The sequence below is a fragment of the Lagenorhynchus albirostris genome, chromosome 10 (genome assembly GCF_949774975.1).
Source record: "Lagenorhynchus albirostris chromosome 10, mLagAlb1.1, whole genome shotgun sequence".
In the NCBI taxonomy this organism is placed as follows: Eukaryota; Metazoa; Chordata; class Mammalia; order Artiodactyla; family Delphinidae; genus Lagenorhynchus; species Lagenorhynchus albirostris.
The window spans coordinates 73,879,421-73,898,654 of NC_083104.1; the positions used below are offsets into that span (position 1 = coordinate 73,879,421).

Below are 19,234 nucleotides of genomic sequence, written 5' to 3' on the forward strand. Positions count from 1 at the left end.
GTCTCTGTTTTCTCTCCCTCTCTCATTTTCTGCAAAGCTCGAAGCCGGTACTCACTCCGCTGAGTTGCACCACTGGCAAGCTGACGGGCCGCCAGCAGGCTTGCAGGTTGTGACTAGCTCAGACTCCTTTATTTCTTTCAACTTGGGAGGAGGGAAGGCTTTGTTTCTCAAGCAAATAGCAGGAAAGGGCTCTCTGGTCCTAATGCCTTCACATTTTCTGCCACAGACGGACTCCCATAGGGGTGAGTAGGGAAAGAAGGGGCGGGGGAGGGAAACCTCAAGAGTCTTTGGAAAACCACGTGACCACTTTTCATTCCGACCGCTGTTCTTATTGTCATGAATCACATGGTATTTGTTGGGGAAGTGTGCAGAGTATAGAATTTTAGCGATCATTTCCCTTGACTGGAATGACTCCCTCCCATTGGCAAACATCAGTTAACGACACAGGAAAGGATGAGGAAGGTACGGGGGCGGGTAACCAGGGCTGACGCGGGATCGTAGGTATAGTGTTGGGTGGTGGGTGTTGAGTTAGTTCTGGTCATGCCTTCTGTAGTTTAGACTGAGTCCGTTTTGTCTTACACGGGGCCAAGGTGACACGTTGCCGGGACAGATTTGTGCAAACTTGGTTTCTGTTTAGGGTCCTCTGGGGCTTCCGTCTGTCCCACCCTCTGTGGCTGAAACAGATTTTGCTGTTTGTCCTCTGGCAGTACCTGGAGGAAAAAAAAAAAAAAAAAAAACCTCAGGGAGTGGTCACAGCCTTAGAGACACTTATCTCCAGCATTTTCTCGCTGAGGTGTATTCGCATGTGAATTCAGTGGGAAAACCGTTGAAAGTAACACTGAAGATGGCATTTTATCACTTACATGTGTGATACGGAGCAGCCAGATTATTTGGAGGCAATGTACTGATAATTAATTGAAACATTTCCATAAACGAACACAACACAGCTTTCCTCATTTCACAGAGGAGACAGAAACTGGTTAATTACCCAGCCGTATATTGATCTGAGGCCAATGGTGGGAACGGGCCTCTGCTTTAAACTAGTTTGAGACTGAGTTTAGTCCAGTTTTTTTTCCCCCCACCCCAAACATCTCTATGAGTTGTTCCTGGCAAAGTAACATGGTGCCAGGGTGGGAGGTTCTGTATAAACATTAAAGCGAAGAGAACAGAAAATCCTTCTTGTCAGCAGTAGGGAATCAGGAAGAAAGAACTAGAAGTGGACTGTAAGGGAACTAGAGGAGCCTTGCTTTTTCTGACCTTGCTCTTGGGTGTGGGCCTGTGTCTGCAGCCCAGGGCGCTGCCTGGTGGACTAGGGGACCAAATCATCTGGAGTGAGCCCCATTTTCAGTTCCCTGGGGACTGGTCCTAGGACACTTCTTGGAGAGGAGCCTGTCTCATAAGTTCTCAGGTACCAAGTTGCGTACTTTCTTCTTCTTATTCCCCTCAATATCTAAAGGTATCCCTAAGTTCCAGGATGCTATGTCTCTGCAACACGGACAGCTAAAATATTAACCTCTGTCTCCATCTCCAAGTAGCTCTGTGTTCACTTTTTAAGATGCTTTCCAGAACAGTTCCTGTTTCTCTGTGTAGAGACATCAGTTCTCATCTCGCTATATGAAGGGATACACGAAACATTCTCATATGATCTTGGGTGAGAAAGAATAAAATTCCTCACTTATACAGTAGGGTTGGAGGTTCAGACCCAGGTTTGAATTCTAACTCACACATACATCAGGCAAGTTTCTTACATCTCAGAAACTTAGTTTTATTATTTGTCAAACAGGGATATAATATTTATCTCTTGGGGTTACTGTGAGGATTAAATGAGATGCTTAGTGTAAAGTGCTTAGGGCAGGCCTGACACACAATATGTGCTAAACAGATTGTAGCTGAGATTATGAAGCTAACATTGTTTTGTAAAAATTGTATGTCTGTATATAATTTGCAGGCAAGTCCTGGTTTAAATGAATCAGTAGGTAAAAATCTAAACTTTTAGAGGGATTATTTGCTTTCTAAAATGGATGGCTACAGAGTATATTTAAAACAAAAATCACCATGAGATATTTAAACAAGTTAATACTCATATGGCATTCATAAAGCACTTAACACAGTGCCTAACACATAGAAGTACTCAATAAATGTTTGTCATTATTATTATTATTCCATAGACTTATAAATTTTTATAGAGCTAAAAGCAGTTGGGAGCCATTCACAAAAACTCAATAAAGCGCTAAGAGAATATAACTATTCAGTTATAGTGTCAGAAAATAGAAGATGTTAAATTACACTTAGATGTAACTAGGCATGCTAAGGTTCTTTTCCAAGGAGTTATAGGAATAAAGGGGACCAGAAAGATCTTTCAGAAAGAAATATTCCTAAAGAAATTCCATTTCATCCTAAAAGACCATTGCAAAGAAAGACCATGATTTAATCTGTTTAAAGGCCTTCAGAGAATCCATTTTTACAACTTCTTTTTTTGTTATCCTTTCTTCTGAGTAATTTTTCAAGTGCGGCTACAAATGCTCAAACTTAATGAATTATGATAATGACAGTGGTATTATACCACATAGCTCCTGTAGTCTCCCTCAAATTCTTTACGGAAGCAAGGAGTAAATAAAATAAGATGATAAAGATACATCACTAACATTCTCTACTTTATCGCAAAGAAAGATACAAACCCAGATATCTTGAAGTTCACGGGCGCAGTACAAAGATTCAGAAAATATTTCCTTAACCTTGAGTAGCCTTCAATAGTATAACAAGAGCAATAGCGGCGGTTATAAGTTATGGCTGAACAGTAAATTATTGTCGTCTGGTTGACTAATAGGGTCTACCTTATTGTATTGAGTTTAGTTCATATCCAGCCGAATTACAAAAATCGAGCAGAAACCAGTCTAGAGATACCTAGTGCAGCAGAAGCCCTGTAGGGGTTGGTTCCCCTCCCCACCCTACTTACTGTGGTAACGTACGGCCTTATCACATAATAATCTGTATTTAAGTGGCACCCCCCAATCCCCAGAGATTTTATACATTATCTCATTTCATCTTATATGATCCTAAAAGAAGATTCACTACACAGAGGTAGCCAAAGTTATTTCTCACTGATTCTATTAAAGAGCAAGGTGTGTGGCAAGACAAGCAAGGAACCTTGACAACAAACCAAACCGTTGCATGGCTTCATCATTGTAATATTATCAACCCATGGCATTTTTGATGCTCAAAGCACTTGTGGGGCTTAACACAAAGATGATAATTACTTTTCTGGAGCTCATTAAAAAAAAATAGTACGTAGATAAATAATTACTGACTTTCAAAATGTAATTTATGTAATTATACTCTTAGGAAAAGAAGCACAGCTGTTTATTGAGTCTTATTCTTTGACTGGTGGGTAAGAGTGTGAGCTATTGTTAGCCTCCTAGCGGAGACTGTACCTTGCGTTGGTTATTCACTGCAAAAAACTCCTCCTCGCCCCACCCATCTGAGTGAAGTATCTTAGATTAACCTACGTCTGTACCACTCTTTGGCATACACGAGGTGGAAGGGGTTTATACAGGCATTTTTCTGCAGTCTTGGTCATTGTGCCCATGGACCTCTCTGATCCTTTCTGGAGGTCTCTTAGTGTGGTAGGATACATGAATTAGAGATGCAAGGTCATACACATTGGCTGCCTCAGGTACCCTGGGAGAGGCCAATACAGGTTGTGTGGATGATTTTTCTCTGCAATTGTAGGATCATTTTACATGAGACAGAGTTAAGAACCGTAATCTTTTTGAAGTTTTTTTTTCCTGTTTAAGCAAATAGTCTTGAATTCCTTCTTTCAAGATATTTAAATATCGACGAATTCCACTTAACTGTACAGGACTATTAAAGATGTCTCAATTTTTATGACTCTTAGTCGCTCAACTATAATATTTCCAAAGGGCAGCAGAGAGTAGGGATGAGTCTAATAAACAAAGTTCCTAAAAATTATTTTATTACTACCACAAAATCTAGAAACCGCAGTGGAAAAACTCCATTTGCTCACTCAAGGTCTATCGGGAGGATTGTTTCATGTCATTTCAAAGCCGGAGGTCTTTGATGTAGTTCATTTTTGAAATGTCGCTTATAGCTGAGTTTCTGTCAGCTCCCCAGGTTGAGGGTTTGGAACCAGCAGCTTCAGTAATGTTTCAAGTGTATGTGGACATTAATTTTAGCAGGGCCACTCAACTCACAGAGGGAGTGATGCCTTAAGAGAGGTAAAAAGGAAAACTCCAGCAATTAATACTAATAAACCAGAAAGTTAAAGCAACTATAATAAAACACTAGACCATCCACTCTTTTTACTGTAGAACCCTTCCTTTCTTAAGACCCACCTATTTGGTAGACACACCTCTGCCATCGCAGCCATGGGCAAGTAATTAAGTTTAATAGGAGCCACTCTTATTTTGAAGACGTTCTCTGTTTAAAGCCACAGAGGGGGAAGTTACTAAATTTAATGGACCCTAAACAAAGGCAAGCCCTGTGTTACCAATTGAACATTCCATATTCTTCCCTATAACATTGACTGTGATCGGTTGGGTTCTTCTTGCATTCCGTAAGTTGCAATTCATCTCGCTTTCTTTAGAAATGGGCTATTTTCTGACATGAGCAGAGGATATTTTTTATCTTACTGCTGTAGGCCCGGTTTTCCAGGGCCTCCCTGGACCTCAGTTGAGCATAACTTTTGAGTTACTGGTGCTGAGGTTGCAAGAAGTGGTTTCCATTCCTACGACATCAGTGGGGGATAGTTGGCCCAGCTCACAAAGTTGACTAAACTTGGTTGTATGACTAGTTACTGCTACTTGTAGCTAGACTGAGCTACCGAAGCACAGAATGAAACCTGTGTACACGGTTCGACTCTGACTTTATACGTGGTTCTTGTCAGTTGTTTCTATGACGATTTATTTTTGATACATGTACAGCCACCCACATATGGAAAAAAGACTCAGTAATGAAAGCAATCATGCTTATGCAGGGATGGCAAAGACATGGTGACACATTTTATTGAAAGGTTTGCTCTAATCCCTTTCTTTTCATAGAAGAAAGCTTGGGAGCTTGAACCTAACTTCACCAAAAGTATTAAAGTTAATTTTTGAATGACACAGTGGCTTCTGTGGTTCGCTGTGATCTGAGAAGAGGGTGGAGACAGTTGAACTAAGGAAACTTGAGTTTTAGTTTCACTGTCACTAAAGACTCTTTGCACTGTTCTCAGGTATGTCAGTTCATTTATTGTGCCTCAATGGTCCTGTGTAAGTGAATTACTCAAAATTGCCCACCTACGTGTCTCAGAGGTTCTGCAGGGAGTACGATCATGTCTGTCCAGGGATTTGTTGTTCTTAGGACTTTTGGTAAAGAAAGCTCGCCTGACCTGATAAATGCCAGTGGAAGAACTAAGTTATGTCATTAGCTTCAAAAGAGTAGGAACATACTATCATATATATTTGCTTTTAAATGAATGCTCTATTTTTTAGAGCAGTTTTAGATTTACAGAAAAATTGAGCATAAGGTGCAGAGTTCCTATCTCTCTCCCCCACACCATCCCCACTGGCCACTTTTTCATATTATTAACATCTTGCATTTGTGTGGTACAATTGATGAACCAATATTGATGTGTTATCATTAACTAAAGTCCATAGTTTACAGTAGGGTTCACTCTCAGTGTTGTGTGCTCCTGTGGATTTTGCCAAATGCATAGAGCCATGTAGCCACCATTACAGAATCACAGAGAAGAGTTTCATTGCCCTAAAAAAATCTCCCGTGCCCCACCTACTTCTCCTTCCCCAACTGCCCCCCAGCCCCTGGCAACCACTGATCTCTTTCCTGTCTCTATATTTTTGCCTTTTCCGGAATATCATATAATTGGCCTTTTCAGTATGTAGCCTTTTCAGACTGGCTTCTTTCACTTGGCAGTGTGCATTTAAGATTCCTCTGTATCTTTTCATGGCTAGATAGCTCATTTCTTTTTACCACTGAATGGTATTCCATTGTAAGGATGTTATTAAATTTTAAAAAACATCCAGACTCTTCTCCCTGCACCTCTGAATACTACCACCCCATTTCCTTTTGTTACTGACTTAGTGATATTTCTTTTTAGAAAGCATTTCATGCATTCCTACCTGGGGGAACAAGTCCTCTGTCTCAGCAACTGTCCCCAAATGGTCCAGATTATGGTTTTCCTTATCTTTGGCCCATTTTAAAAAATATATATATATTCATTTTATTTATTTATATTTTGTGCTGCATCGGGTTGCAGCACGCTGCTCAGGCTCTTCGTTGTGGCACGCGGGCTTCTCTCTAGTTGTGGCATGCGTATTTTCTCTCCCTAGTTGTGGCACAAGGGCTCCAGGGCGCATGAGCTCTCTAGTTGAGGCGGCTTAGTTGCCCCGCGGCATGTGGGATCTCAGTTCCCTGACCAGGGATCAAACCCACGTGCCCTGCATTGTAAGGTGGATTCTTTACCACTGGACCACCAGGAAAGTCCCTGGCCCATATTTTATTTTATTTTATGTTTAAAATTTATTTATTATTATTTTTTGCGATACGCGGGCCTCTCACCGTTGTGGCCTCTCCCGTTGCGGAGCACAGCCTCCGGACGCGCAGGCTCAGCGGCCATGGCTCACGGGCCCAGCCGCTCCGCGGCATGTGGGATCTTCCCGGACCGAGGCACGAACCCGTGTCCCCTGCATCGGCAGGCGGACTCTCAACCACTGTGCCACCAGGGAAGCCCCTTGGCCCATATTTTAATTAAAATTTTTTTCTTTGGTTTTGCCCATAGAAACATTTACCTTTAGGTGGTCGTTCCCATCAATTCAAGTACAGCACAGACCCAAGCTAAAAAATACCAATCCATTTATGTTATGGATTGATAGCTGCCTCCACAAATACTCAACTCTTCTAGGTAAAGGATGCTCCTTTTCTTCTAAGAATGCCTGGCATTCCTCATGTATGCTGTGCTGCCTCATACTTACGGGCCAGCCCATTTCTCTGCATTGGCTGGACAGGGCCCGACTGATCCTTCTTCAGGCATCCGTTTCCCAACCACCACTTTCCTCCAAGCGAATCACTCTCTCCTCCATTTCTCGTCTCTGTACTTTGGGCACATCTCTAATGTGTATGTATTTTCCTTTAGTAATAATTTCATTATATGCCTTTCCCCTTTCGTGGAAGATAGGCTTCTCCAAGGACAGGACTGTGTCTCACACATCCTTGCACAGGATATTGGTGCGTAGTAGGTGCTCAGTGAATGTTTAATGGAAAAACTATTAGTGGAAAAGACAAGAGAAACAAAAAAAAGGAAGACTGGCATGTAGGAAAAAATGAAAGAAGAAAGGGGAAAAGGAGAACGAAGATTTTATTCACCTGGGAAAACAAATAAAGGACAAAACAAGAGAAACTTTTATGACTGATAAGGACAGGAAATAGCACAGTAAGAGTGTGCATGAGCAGTGTATATTTTTATTTCCCAGTCTCTTTGCAATGTGTTTCACATTTAGAACACATATCAAGACTGCATCTGTTTCCAGTACTTGCTGCTAACAGTTAGTAATCATGCCAAAACATACTTTAGATCCAGCTTGAAACCAAATGATCAAATAGAGTTTTTGATTTCTAATTTAGAGTCTGACATTAATTATAGCCGTCATGTAATAAAGTGTCAAAATCTTTTCTGAGAAAACGATAGAAATTATATTAACTAAGCCATAAAGTGAAGCAAAATTATTCCTCCAAAACAAAAGCAAGAGATCTGGTTTGGACAACTGTCATTTCTCACAAAGTCTTCTGAATCTTTCCTGTTTTCACCTATTCTTCCCCCCCTCTTTTTAAACTCTTGCCGTATGATGGGGTTTGGTGACATGTCACCTCACCGTCCTGGTCCGTGGTCTCTGGGCAAACTACACTTTCTCAGTGGCCCTCTTAATGCCTGGCATCGAGAACCAGGCTTCTTTATTCTTGGCCCCTGCTGGTGCCAGCTAACGTGGTCTTGGTTCTTTGGTGGCCATGTTACACTGTTTTCTCATATTTGCCACTTCCTGTCAAGCTGCGCTTCTCCCATTTCTAACCTCTGCAGTTTTTTTTTGTTTGTTTTTTAGATCCAAGTATAGAAATTTATAGTTCTTCCTGTTAGGTTTTATTTTATTTAATTCAGGTAATAGTTTCTACCTGTCAAGAACTTTGGATTTTTATTAATGTCACCCAATATATTAGTAGTCTCTTGCTTTCTTTCCAACCTCAAGTGTCTTTCTTCAATTCATTTCAGCCATTTCAAGTCGGGTCAACAGATACGTGGTATGTGACTTAAAATGTGCTTAGGCAGGCAGTGAATAAAAGCAAAACAGAAGACAGCATCTCTGCCTTCAGGAAGGTTTCAGTCTCGTTCAGAAGACATGATGGGAATATGACACGGTTACATTATGATACCAGCCCGTGTGGATGCCAGGATATGCAAAAACTGCTCAGGATTTTAGTGAAAGGAAATCTCTTTTGCCCCTGCATAAACTTAAAGTCTTCTCCTTCAGGAAATTAAAATTCAATTCCATTCTGCTCAGATTATATTTTTACTCTGAATTGCTTCGACAATTACGTTTTCAGCTGGAAAAAAAATGACACTTGTCGACACGTGTGGTTTCATAATGTTTCTTAAGATATGACGAGAATATATAAGACCTTGTCTTTTCCCAGCTAGATTGAAAGCTTCCTTTAGGCCAAGGACCTGGCCTTCTAATCCTTTGCTACCTCTGTTACTCTCTCTCTGCTCTGCATGTAGATGCTCATGGGAAGTCCGTGCCTGAAGAAGAAAAGTCTACCCAGTAGTCCGGGCTGCATGCCTCAGGGTTCACTATGCTCTGACCATTAGGAATTGGCAAATAGATCTAGAAGTGGGGCTGTATCGGAGACTAAGGATAATTGTCATTTACCTTAATTTCATATTCTGTATACACAGATATGGTCCTAGCACATGATGATGTTATAGAATTTTCCACTGTCTCTTTTAAAGTGAAGGAACACCGTTAGACATGTGCTCTAACATATACATACATTATGTGCATGTATTTACCTATTCACTACATTTAGAATGAAAATACATGCGAATATTCTTAACAGGTCTCTTATTTGGGATAATCCTAAATATCAACCAAGCTACTACTTACTTTTTTTCAGGAAAAATACATTATTAGCATTATTTTTTACTTTATGGAGCACTGCTTTCTCAGGAAATATTACTTGATCAGTGCTGGGAGAAAAAGGGAAAGAGAAACTGCATGATTATATTAAGTTAGTTTTTAGGTTTGTTACTATGTAGAAATAATCATAAGGGAGAACTTAGAAAGATAGAACTAAACAAGTAAAAAGCTTTGGAATAATTTAAATTCTATATGATAAAATGTAGATGACAGCACTTAAATTTGAATGGTTCCAAGTCATTTTTGGGTAGTATTTTATTTCGAAGAGTTCATTTTCATAAAACAAATAGGAAGGCATATAGTATTAAATTGGGTTGGAACATAAGTCACTTGGTCTGAGGTAAATCTAGGATCCCATTTGACTAAACTGTCTAAATTATTATTTTTTTGATGTGACTCTCAAGAAATTCATGGATGTCCAGTCTATGAACATCCTATAAATTAAAATACTGCTCAGGCAACATTGTCCCTGAATATCTCAAAGGATTTCTTCCTCAGAGAGGTGTCATATCTTTTCCAGAGAGACTTTCACCTTAAGTGACCAGCTTAGAAACTGCCAAGCATGGGGGACTGGGATAAGACCAATGTTTCTGTATCCAAACGTTGGCTACAGCTGTCTCCAACCCCAACGGTCACCATTCCAGCTCCCTGTTGTAATTAATAATAATGTTATCATTAATGGAATAATAATAACAAGTATAAGGATGGTTATAAACACTCCACCCTATGCCAAGGAGAGCAGTGATTCATAATAAATCAGTAATAAACCCATTGATGTGGATACAATAAATCCACATGTAATTAAGAAGAACCCTTTCTAAATAACAACTACAGAGGAAATAAAAACAGGCTTGGAAAAGAGGAAAAAGTCTGATAATACTGTTGTGGTACTCATCATCAAAAATAACAAACCTGTAAGCTCCCAACCTACACCTTGGGAAAACAGTGATTCTCAGTATTGCTTAAAGGTGTGGTGGAGAATTGGCCTTAAAGATTCCAAAAAGGAGGGGCTTCCCTGGTGGCGCAGTGGTTGGGCATCCACCTGCCGATGCAGGGGACACGGGTTCGTGCCCCGGTCCGGGAAGATCCCACATGCCGCGGAGCGGCTGGGCCCGTGAGCCATGGCCGCTGAGCCTGCGCATCCGGAGCCTGTGCTCCGCAGCGGGAGTGGCCACGACAGTGAGAGGCCCGTGTACCGCAAAAAAAAAAAAAAAAGATTCCAAAAAGGAAAGAGTTTGACTCCCTGGGCAGTTAATAGAACAAGTTCCATTTTTTCTGACCTTAGAAGTTTATAGTTTGTCAAGAGTACCACACCTTTGAAGCATTAGCTGGGTCTTGGTTTTCGATCCACTCTCTCTTTTAATTGGCGCATTTAGACCATTGACATTTAAAGTGATGACTGATACAGTTGGAGTAACATCTACCATATTTGTTACTCTTTTCTTTTTATTGCCTTGTTCTTTATCTGATTTTTGCCTTCCACTCTTTTCTGCCTTTTGTGGTTTTAATTGAGTGTTTTATATGATCCTCTTTTCTCTCCTTTCTCAGCATATCAGTTCTACTTCTTCTTTAACCTTTTTTTAGTGGTCGCCCTAGAGTTTGCGATGTACATTTATGACTACTCCGAGTCTTTCAATAACACCATACCACTTCATGGGTATTGTGAGTACCTCACAATATATAAACATCTGTGTGTAGGTTTTGCGTGGACGTAAGTTTTCAACTCCTTTGGGTAAATGCCGAGGAGATCAGTTGCCGCATCGCATGGTAAATGTCTGCTTAGTTTTGTAAGAAACGGCCACACTGTCTCCCAAAGTGGCTGTGCATTTTGCATTCCCACCAGCAATGAATGGGATTTCCTGTTGCTCTACATCATCTCTGTGTGCCTTTGTATTTAAAGTGCCTTTCTTGTAGATAACATACAATTGGGTCTTTTTTTTTTGATCCACTCCAACAGTCTCTGTCTTAATGGTGCATTTAGACCATTGGCATTCAATGTGATTATTGATATAGTTGGGTTAGTATCTCTTTGAAGGGTTAGTAAAGTCTTAAATAATCTTTTTAATCCAGCAAATGATGGAAGCATTTAAATTTGGGACACGCATCCCCAAAGAGAATAGAACCCAACAGTGATAAAATAACAGTTGTTCAATAAAATTGTGTTGAATTGACTTGGTTTATCAGAAAAACATTTCTTCTGAGGCCCAGGCATATGGCACAGTGATTAAACTCTCATAGCATCACTGGACGTGTGTTGGAAACAGCACTTGGCTAGGAATTGAGGAACCTGGCATCTAATTTTGGATGTGCCTCTGAGTTCTTGAGCAGGTCACGTAACTTCCATGGGTCTTAGTTTCCTCAGGTGTGAAATGAGTTAGTTGGGCTAGATATTCATGAAGCTTTGAATGTCTGTGATTCTAAATTAAGGCCTGAAAGCATATCAGAAAACTGGATACTGCCACCCATTATAAGAATAAAGGCTAGTATAGTATTTGATTTATGAACTAAATTTATAGGAATAACTACTACAGATGTCAAGGAAAGCTTTGTCTCGTGCTCCAGTTGATTCTGATGAGAAGCAGCCTAAGATCAGGTTAATTAATGCCAAAGAACTTGACACTTGACCACAGCTGAGCTTCTGTACATGGTGAAGCCTCATAGATGTGCATGTGTGTCAGGGTCTGCAGACAGATTTTGAAACCCCAGCTTTAATTTAAAATTAAGGAACTTGGGCTTCCCTGGTGGCACAGTGGTTGAGAGTCCGCCTGCCGATGCAGGGGACACGGGTTCGTGCCCCGGTCCGGGAGGATCCCACATGCCGCGGAGCGGCTGGGCCCGTGAGTCGTGGCCGCTGGGCCTGCGCATCCGGAGCCTGTGCTCTGCAACGGGAGAGGCCACAACAGTGAGAGGCCCTCGTACCGCAAAAAAATAAATAAATAAATAAATAAAATTAAATCAAGGAACTTAATTTCATTGACATTTTACACACCCTTGCGTGGCTTTATGCAACTTTTCTGTGTTACACACTCTTTACCAGAGGATGGTTATAATGAAGTGTACTTTATCTCACTGGAGAAATGAGAACCTTGTAAGCTAAAGGTTATTAAAACAAAAGGTGAATTTTGTAAATAACAGAATAAATGGGATCAGAGACCAGACTTTCTATATTAAAGAAATTAGATATATTTAGAGAAAATATGACTAGAATTATAACAGATTTCCTTTTAGTGATGCGTTGCTATCATAGTGTTTTACGTCCACATGATAAAAATCTTTATTAATACGGTGATGAATAAAAGCTTTTTCTAATGGCGTATGACGTGGTGATTAAACATTCAGTCTTTGGAGCCAGACTCCCTGGGTTTAAATACAGGCCTCTTCTCTCACTAGCTGTGTAATCTTGGGGTTATTACTTAGCTTGTCCGTACCACAATTTTTCTATCTGTAAAATGGGCTAATAATAGTAATAATAATATCGCCAATGTTGAAAGGTTGTTATGAGGACTCAAAGGTAGTTAATATATGTAAAGCCCTTAGAATAATGCCTGGCACTCAATACATGTTAGCTTTTCCTGGGGAAGGGTAGGCAGTTGAAAATAAGAAAATATTATCTAGGGATATGTGCTGTGAAAAAAATAAAATAGGGTGATGTGATGCGGAAGAAGCATTTAAGCTGAGATCCAAATAGCCCGGAGGTGTAGCTCTGCCCCATCACCCCAGGCAGTGGGCAAGAAGAATGCCCGGTGGCTGGAGTGTGTAGAAGGTGAGATGCCGTCAGAGGGATGGGATCCAGGCCATGCAGGGCCTCGCTGGTCAGGATGAGAGGTTTGGATTTGCAGGTACCTACAGTGATGAGCCACTGGCAGATTTTAAGCAAGGTCACGATAAAAATGAATTTCTGTCTTTCAAAGGTCACTCTGGCTGTTTGGGGGAGAATTTTGTAGGAGGATGAGGGAGAAAGCAAGGGTGTGGCCGGGAGGCTGTGGCAGTCATGCTGGTGACAGGACGGTGCTTTATGCTTACCTGGAAGGGATGGGGATGGGGAGACTGCGGATTGGAGGCGGTATTTGCAAATACCCCTGTATCATCAAAATGTTTCAGTAATTCTCCCTCCACCCCAGTCATTAGTTTACTTTAAAAGGAATAATCCTGCATCTTATAAAACCGTAGTTAATGTTTAGACGCTGTTCATACACCCCAGAGTGAAGTGGTAATTCAGGAATTGCTTGATTTATTAGGTGAATACAGAACCACCCACCTGGAAAATTCAGGCCAGCAATCCATTGTGAGAGCTGAAATGTTTGGTTTGGTTGTTTTCATTGACACGTTAATCTGATTATTTCCAGTAGCTCCCCTTCCTTGGCACCGTGCAAACCCCGACTACAGTGCAGTGAAGTGAAGTGCACTGATGAGATTAATTAGGAGGACTGACCCGCATTGTATGTCCTCCTCTTAAAATGTAGGTATTGTGTTTTTATGTCTTTCATGGCCTTTATATACTATATGCTATACAGTGCTTTTAAGATGGAGTGAAATGCTGTGCAGGGGCTATTAGATGATCATAAGGGAAGCGTGTGTGGCAACAGCCCTGACGGGAGGAGACCCCTGGGCAAGGGGCTGGGGGTTCCTTACATCAGGCTTGCTAGCTCATCTCCTGCATTTGAGACAAGGAAAGCTGGGTGAGACACCAGTACTTGTGCTCACTGGGAATGGAGTCAACAACCCCGGACACCTGCCTCCCAGAGGACTGAGAAATGGGGACATGGCTTAAACTGGGAAGACTTGAGTTGATAAGGGATGAGGGACTTGTTCTAAGCAGAATCTCATAAGCACAAACTAGGGTTAAAGGAGGAATCTTCAAACAGCTGAGACTCTTGTATAGAGTCACTGCTGTAGTCAGTGATCACTCCCTTCTCAAATCCTTTAACCGGGCCTTCAAGAGGGAGTCTTCCCTCCCCCCACCCCCAAACCTTCCATTTGTGGTTCTAGTAATTAGCTTCCAGATCTTACGAGGATATGAGCACTTTTGACATTGCCTGTTTGAAAAGTAACAAAAGTTCTGCTCTCCATGGACACCAGCGTCCTCTTCTTCCTGCAGTGCCAAGGTGCAGAGGGAGGTGTGTCCTGAAAACCGTTACCACCATTTGTTAGCTTGTTTTAAAGGAAAGGAGAGCAGTAAAATCAGAGTCTGGGGAGCATATTTCTCGGTGACCTGATCCACTTAAAATTTAGTTGATGGATTTATACTGAGTTTTGGAAGCCCAAAGGACCCAAAATAAGGTACGATTCAAAGGGCATCAGCATCTCCTGGGATGGGACATGTAGAATAATTCCAGGGGCTCTGAAAACTTCATGGATTGGAATTCCAGATAACAGGTGGGACATTTCTTTAGCTGTGGAAGCTCATTCTTAACCTTTCTCTCTGGCTTTGTCATTTAGAATAGAGCAGTCAAGGAAGATTGAAACCAAAAGACTCAGTGTAAGGAGGATGCAAAACCAGATTGAGAAACACCAAATAACAGGCTACTGGGGAAAAAAAAATAGGCACTTTTTAAAAGGAATAAAACTTAAAGACAACAGGCTTGAGAAGGAGGACTGTTTTCTCCCCAGGAGCCAGGTCTGAATCCTGATGGTCAGACTTGCTTCTTCCTCAAACGAGGGTGGTCTTTTTGTGTGTGTGTGTGTGTGTGTGTGTGTGTGTGTGTGTGTGTGTGTGTGTGTGTGTGTGTGTGTGTGTGTGTGTGTGTGTGTGTGTGTTGTTGTTTTTTTGCGGTACGCGGGCCTCTCACTGTTGTGGCCTCTCCCGTTGCAGAGCACAGGCTCCGGACGCGCAGGCTCAGCGGCCATGGCTCACGGGCCCAGCCGCCCTGCAGCATGTGGGATCTTCCCAGACCGGGGCACGAACCCGTGTCCCCTGCATCGGCAGGCGGACTCCCAACCACTGTGCCACCAGGGAAGCCCGAGGGGTGGTCTTGGTCAGGCTCATGGTCCCTTCCAGTTTTAAGGCTTTGGTCCTGTTCTTTTTTGCTATAACTTTGCAGTATTATGTTGAAAATCACTACAAAAGTGGGCAAGGAGATAGATAACTAGGCCTCTATTTAGGGACCTTGGAAATAGAAAACTGGCGATGTGGTTGTGTTTCAGCCCCTGTGCAGACCTTCCAAGCTAGTATTTGAAGTGTCAGCTAGAAGCCACAGCTTACGCCCTGGGTCCCTGCAGGTGGCTTCGTGGCATTGCCCAGCTCTTTGCCATGTTCCCTGGTGCCTAAATTAAGAGAAAAACTATTTCACCAAAGTGAACCCCACCCAAGGGTCTTCCTGCTAACATTTTAATACAAAGGTAACATTTCAAATGGTAAATAACAGAACTTCCGCTTGGAAGTTGGAGAAAAAAATCTTTCTGAAAGTTTGTAAAAATCGAATAAGCAAGTACCACTTGAGATTATGTAGAAGGCGGATTGGAGCCATTCACAGTGAGGTAAAGCTCTGCAGTTACTGAAAAATGTGGCAAGTGAGCTCTAACAAATAGAACAAATAAATAGGCAAGTTAGCCTTGAGGGAAACGGGACGAATAAAGAGATTTGTACAGATACAACCTGCGGGTTGGGACTGTGGATTCCGGTGGCATCACACTGGGTGTGACAAGGACCATGGCCCAGTGCAGTTTGAGGACGAGGGGCCTCCAGCAGCACGACAGGGTGCTGGTCTGAAGGCTGGGTCGGCCAGGAGACGCGGAGATTCGGGCAGGCGCCCCTGAACGTGTGAAGAAAAACTGAAGACACCACCAGGGAGGAGGAATCGTCTTCGTGGTGGGGAGGCTGGAGCTCTCCTGCTGCTCTAATTCAGCAACTCCCAGAGGAAATTGAAAAGACCCAGGACGCTCACATCATCGATAACAGTGGCTTTTCTGATGGCAGAAGTTACGTAAGGCCTGCAGAAGAAGAACACCGTGTTACGACAGATTAGGTGCAGAGGAAAACGGGAAGGAGTATACAATAGCAACTATATCCAAAGGTGATAGTAAAATTAAGTGCATAGCAAAACTCAGGATTAATAATGATAATAATATTTAGATAGTGTTTTAAATATATAGAAAAGACTTTCACAGACATTCTCATTTGACCTCACAGCAGCTCATCGGAGTATAGATGTTATTATAGTCCCTGTTTTGCCAGTAGGAGTTTGGGTTCGGGGACATTCAGAGACTTGACCTCTAGGTCACATGGGGAGACGGGGGAGGGAAAGACTCAACCCCACATCTCTGGGCTCCAAGTGTGCTTTCCCCAACATGTGTTGTCATAGGGGTCTCCACATCAGAGCCAGATTTTGCTACAAAACCTGTTGGGTGTCATCCTAAGAGGGATTTTTATCACATTGGTCTTTCCAGGCTATCTTTGGGGGACATAACACCAGTAATGCTTCCTAAGTAGCCAATGTTCATGCTTACAGGTCAGAGAACCCAAAATAAAGTAAAATTCACCAGATTCCTACCAGAAACAACAGTGGAAATAATCCACCTTCTGATTTTTGTAAACCTGAATTTTATTCTGAGATGAAAAATGTACATATTAATGAAATCTTAAAACCTGAAAGTATGTATTTTTATGTGTGGGGCAAGGAAACTTAAGCTACTTAAATTATGCATAACAATATATCCTATCCTGCAAGAGTTGGAAAGGTGGATATAAATATTTATATTAATTTCAGATAGGTCAGATCAAAACAATTTGCTGGAAAAGTCTAGAACAAAGAAGAAAGAGAAATAGCTCACATCATATCTCTCATTGAATGTGTGAGCCTAAAGCAAATTTTAACCCCCTTTACTGCTAAATTTAATGACGAAAAACTTTCTTGAAAAGCTAATAGTGTTCCCATTTTCTTTTGACCTCCTTGCAAACTGTTGTTAACAGTTATACTTTTTTTATTTTGTGAAAGAACTTAATTTTCTAATCGGCATTTTGTATATCGAGGGAAACCTGGTATTTTTCGCACAGTGGATTTATATACTTCATTTAAAAAAAGACTGTAATACTGTTTTTTAATGAATGGGCACCTTTCTTTAGAGGAACAGCACTTCTAATAGAATTTTAAAGGTACTTTTGGAATTCTCAAGGTTTTGTAATATGTAGCTGAATTCGAATTTTAGAGCTGGAAACCCATAAAGATGATTGAGTCAAGTTCCATCATTTTACTGACAAAGAATGGGGTGGGAGGGGGCTCCACCATGATCACCCTTCCCATTAGGGACACTGCTGTGACTAGAAGCCTCCCCAACCCCGACTGCTAGCCCAAGGCTCTAGAATCCTATTCTCCTGCTACATATCTAATAGACCACTGACATTATTTTGCTATTGCTGCACATGGCCATTGTGACCTGAAGGAAAAAAAAAAAGCTATCCCTGAATTATCTCCTTGGCCCCTTTCCTCTTTTCACCCTCGAATTAACTCCTTATGAATAGAACGAGTAGACTCTGCTCCACGTCGGTGACAGCACCATCTCTCCTGGCCGGTCATCAGCTGTTTTGGGCCACATCTAGAGTGCACTCAGTGGACAGTATGCCCAGGCTGGGGAAAAATCGGGCTCAGGTTTCGGGCAGGCAGAGAACTTCCACTGTTGGAGGAGCTACTGTTGGACTATTTGTTGTGTTTTTGTGTGTTTCTCTCAAGGATATGGAGCTGACCAGGCCCTCTTTTTTTTTTTTTTTTTTGTCATCAAAACAAGTAGCTCCTCTCAGACACCTTAATACATAATTAGGTGTGTCTGTTTACACTCGGGAGACAGCGGTCTTCATGTCCTAAAGAAGTACAAGGAGTCTGGGAGCAGCCACAAACAGATGTTGAAATTGTCCATTTGCGGCAGGGTTATTCCTCTAGCACCAGGAATAAACATTGAGGATGAAACCCCTCTGCAGGGGTGGGTGTGTGTGTTGAGAGGGCAATGTTATCGAGCAGAGTAGAAAGTGAAAGGAGGTCCTCTTTTTCTTTTTTTTTCCATTTGCCTTAGTATTTGTTTATCTCCTACAACAAGGAAAATTTCACTCTTTGGCTTTGGCTGTTTGAAGGCTTTTGCCAAATGCTTTACAATCTGTAGGGTTTGATTTGTGTCAAAAAAAACCCACTTTGAGAACAAGGTTCTATGTAACTAAGATGTGTTTGTTTTTGTTTAAATCACTCAGAAGAGAAATCATCTCTTGTCCATTGTGAAAAGAGAGGTTTCAATCAAAGGAAAATTCTCCATATTCTAAAATATACAAACAGCTCTTTGAAATGGATGCCAAATCAAACTCTAAAAGGGACGTTTTTCTTGCAGAAGTTTTGAGTTAATTCCGTGTGCAGGGCCTGAGTGGAAAAACTCAGAATGTCAGAGGAACGAGTTACTGCAACACTGTGTTTGGATTCGGAAGTTACATAAGGAGCATTGTCTCAGGACAGTATGAAGACTTGTACATGGTTTTAGGCTGAATCCTAGCAAGAAAGAAAAAGAAATTCTTTTCAAAGTGAGTCAGTTTTTCAGTTAAATAAAAGGTTGTAGTTTGGTTTCTGATATTACTGGATATAAACCTTCAGTGTGAGAAGGCATGCCGGTCATCACTTAAAAAAAAAAAATTCAATCGAGATCATCCCCGTTGTTAAAGAAATACCATCTTTCTCCCTGCCAGGACTTCTCTTAGGATGAAAAGTAGTAGACGCTAAAGGGACAAGTTGCGTGGGGAAAAGGGACAAATTAGGAAACGCAACAATTCCATCCTGGCTCTGCCGCTAATTGGCTGCGTCCTTGAGTTGGTGCCTCCTTTCCTTGACTGAGCTTCCACATCAGCTGGGCTTTTTGTGAAGGTAAAACCAGATGTATGTAAAAACAGTGACAACCTAAAAAGCAACATACACATTTGCAACATGATTTTTTAATTGAACTATTATTTTTGAGAGTCAGTGTCGACGTGGGACAGGACAGTTTGCTTGGGACTGAAAAAGCCAGAACAAATTTTTGCTCTTAGTATAAGGGAGCAAACCCAGGGGACAGGTTAGAACGAGAGA

At 41.6% G+C, this 19,234-nt stretch overlaps 1 protein-coding gene across 5 annotated transcripts in view; it reads left to right on the plus strand.

The window, feature by feature from the left end:
* Positions 1 to 19,234, plus strand: part of RUNX2 (RUNX family transcription factor 2) — a 313,937-nt gene that overhangs the window by 178,282 nt on the left and 116,421 nt on the right. The gene's annotated exons all lie outside the window — the stretch shown is intronic.